The sequence below is a fragment of the Humulus lupulus genome, chromosome 4 (genome assembly GCF_963169125.1).
Source record: "Humulus lupulus chromosome 4, drHumLupu1.1, whole genome shotgun sequence".
Lineage (NCBI taxonomy): Eukaryota > Viridiplantae > Streptophyta > Magnoliopsida > Rosales > Cannabaceae > Humulus > Humulus lupulus.
Window position 1 is genome coordinate 248,683,512 of NC_084796.1, and position 4,175 is coordinate 248,687,686.

The following is a 4,175-nucleotide window of genomic DNA, read 5'->3' on the forward strand; positions in this document are numbered from 1 at the left end:
TTCATTATATTTTTTCTTCATTTTTGTATTTATTATTTTCTCCTTCTATTTTTTTCTTTTTTCACACATATGAGGTTTTTTTCTTCTTCCATTTTTTCCTTTTTTTTTTCATTTTTTTCTACCAATTTTTTCATTCATATTTTTTTTCTTTTCATTTTTCCATTATTTTTATTCTTTTTCTTTTCATTTTTATTTATTCCTCTATTTTTTTTCATTCATCATTTCTTTTGTTTTTTTTTTCATTTTTGTACTTATTATTTTCTCATTCCATTTCTTTTTTTTTCTTTTTTTTCACACATATATTTTAACATTACATAATTATTTTACTATTTTTTTATTGTAATTTTTTTTTTATAGTTTTTTCCACTATTTGTAAAAAAAATTCAAATTAATTTTTTCAACATTTTCTTTTACTGTAACACTTATAGGAATACCAAAATTTGGAAAGAAAACTAATAAAAATATGAAAACGTGAATGGGTAACTGGTTACCCTCACGTTATTTGTGTGTATATTTATGAGGGTAACTGGTTACCTTCACGTTCTGGTGTGTGTATATTTATGGTTACTTTATAGTAACTGGTTACCTATGTTACTAAAATCATAGTTACTTATTCTTCATTTTTTAATGAAGTGTTCTTCAACTTTTTCCTTCAAAATTGATGTTTCTTTTCATATTTAATATGAGTAACTCGTCACCCCTCTTCGGTAACTAGTTACCCCTCTTATGGCAAAAAGTTACTCATCTCAGGATAACTAGCTCTAGGATTGTTTTTTTACATAATTATCAAAAATCAATCAAGTAACATGTTACCTTACCCAGGATTTGAAAAAAAAAACATACAATCTAAAAAAAAACATGTTTATAATAAATAAATAAATAATTTTAAAAACAATTCATATTACAAAAAAAAAATTTGCAAAACAACCAAAGAAAAATTTAATATAAAAACAAATAAGCTAAAAAAGTAATAATCAAATTACAAACATACCCTTCCAAATTAATTTATGGCATAAACCAACTTTTATACAAAAATATGGGAAAATAAACCCATAAAAGTGAAAATTCTTAAAAAAAAAATCATATTTTTGCACACTCTATTAAAAATCTCATATAAAATATAATTTCTCTATTTCTTTTTTGACTGAGGCCCACATGAACTTTGGGTCACCTATAGATGTAAAGAGTCCAAAGAAGGTGAAGATTGGTTCCATGCTATATAAGGCTGTTATAGAATTAAGCAGCTTTGGAAAATAAGTGGATTGAATATTGTGGTTTGAAAAGCTAACAAGGAGAACCCTTTTTCATTTGTATTGGATATTGTAAAGGTGTTACCAAAGGAAAGGTTTGTATATGTTGTTGCTATTGTGGGGCAGAAAATGTGATGCTTTGGGGAAACATTCCCCTAATGTTGTTGTGATTTTTGAATGGATTGTTGGTTTTTTGTGTGTGATTTCCAAAGGGAATCATGGGGGTGTGGTTTGGTGGCTAGAGACTATCATTATATGGTTCAACAAAGGTTTTGACCAGTTAAGAATGATTTTAGATCTGTTGTTGCGTAATTTTGGGTATTTCTTATGATTGTAAAAGTGGTAGTGAGTATGCTAAATGAGAATGCTAAATATTGATTTTGTGATAAAGGAGATTGCCTTAGAACATCTCCAACTCATAACACTATATATGGTGTTGCACCAACACTAAAATAGTAAAATTTTAGCACTATTTTTTTTCTATTCTAATCACAACACTAAAAAATATATTCTTTAATAAAATATAATATATTCTTATTATTATATTTAATAAATATATTATATATTTAAAAAGTTGTATTACTAATATTATTATATTATAAATTAAGTTTGTCGTTGTCTACAGTTGCACACTATATATGGTGTGGCACTGTAGACAACCCTATATTTGCTGTAATGTTTACCGTTCCGTTGGATTGAATATGGAGGGATATCAAAGCAAATTCGGTGTTTTGCAACTGGGTTGGAGTTGGCCTTAGATGTTAAAATGTCAAATTTTAGATGGTGTTTGTTTTGAATAGTTGAGTTGCTTTGGAAAGTGTAGAGTGACTTAGGATGGATGTGATATTAAACTCTTGTGTACAAAATGGTTCACTTTACCTTTAAAATACACATGAGGTCCACACAAATTATTAACTTTGCCCCCTTAAAATTTAAACCAAATATAAGAATGGATTTAGATTCTCATTCCCACATTTACTTTACCTTATACCAAACACCCCTTTAGAGTTTTTTTTCTTTCTTTTCAATCCAATATCCTCAAACTTAGTTGCTCTTCTCCTCTTTATAGGAAGAGTAATGATATGTACACTAAAATTATGCACCAAAATATTACACCAATTGTCACGTGTTTTAAAAAACAGTAACACGTCAGTTAGTGTAATATTTTACTGCGTAAATTTGATACGCGTATCATTATTCTTAGAGTGTTGCTATTTGACATATTAAGGTATCTAACGCCACATGATGTGTCGCCTCATGATTTGTTAGCGATACCCCATAATTCTTATTAAATTCAAATAAGCGGCACCTGATATTAGATTATACTTATAGTAGTATGCCACATATTTGTGGTGTTAGGTAATGCTCCTTAGTAATTCTCTTATTCTTATAGGAAAATGACTAATCTTTAGTTATCTACCAAAAAAAAAAAAGGTGTCCAACTTGGAAAGTGAATGGATATACAAGAGATATATTCTCTTCTTACCAAGGCATGGGCTGGCTCACTACGTAAGGCTTTTGAAATTTCCTTATTTCTTTATGAGATTAGGTAGAGCACATACTAATACTAATATATAATAATAATAATAATAATATTAATAAATAAATAATAATACAAAAATAGAGAGAGAACAGTGCATAAGAAAGTGGATAATGACGCCAAAATGTGGATTGGTAGCTAGAGACCATCATCATGTATGGGACCCAAAAGTGCAATTAGTATGTTTTTTTTAATAATTATTAATTAATTAATTCTTGGTGGCAATGGTTGACCATAATATTCTGATTTTTTATTTATTTTTCTTGCTACTAAATGAATACATTTTTTATTAAGCCTATGTTTGGTATGGATGAAAGAAAAATGGAGAGATGGAAAAATTTGAAAAAATAAGAGTGAGAAAAGAAAATGTATTTCTCTTAGGGCAACTCCAATTATGAAATACATTTTGGTATTGAACCAATACTAAAATAGTAAAATTTTAGTACCATATTTTTTTTTCATTCTAATCACAACACTAAAAGTTATACTAAAAAAATATATTTTTAATATTATATTATTTTTTATATTATAAAAAATAAAAAATAAAAAAGAAATATATCGTGGATGGTGAGACGCTGTAGCATTCCACCAAAATGCTACAATGTTTGTCGTCCCATTAAAATTGAATTGATGCAAATTTCACATCAAAATGCATATTTGCACTTCGAATGGAGAAACTCTTATGTTGTTTGTAGGACGAGGGAAAGAAAATTAAATAAAAGTGAAATTAGAATTGAATAATTTTGCATAGTTTTTGTTGAATTTAAAGCAAGGGTAAATTTGTAATTGCATCATCATTTATATTGTAAAAAGTTCTCTCTCCATTTTTCAAAAAACATAAATTAGTAGGTCCCACTCATTTTTTTTTCCACTCATTTTTCTGTTCCACCCTCTTTTATCTCTAACAAAACAAACATTTTTTTTTAATTCTCTTTACTTTTCTTTCCTTCCTTTTTCTCCCAAACCAAATATAGGGTAAGTTGTTTCATCTTCTTCTTCTCTTCTCTTTGAAATAAATTATAATATTAATATAAAATAGAAGTATATCTTTTCTCCAAATTAAATGTGTATCTTCACTATCAATTATTTAAATTCCCAACTTAGTATATGCTTAATTTGTGTTCTAGGTAATATAAAAGCAAAACAAGAAGATTTATTAATAATTAATGCAAATATTATAATAATAATAATAATAATTATAATAATTCATCACAAAGAAAGGTAGTTATATAGACTTGCCAACACGTAAATAATTTTCCATTTATCTTGGTCATACTATACATATACACTAGAAAATACACCAAAAAAGATGAATTATTTATATATACATATATATAAGGACAAATAATCAATTATCCAAAAGGAAAATTTAAATTTTCTCTACA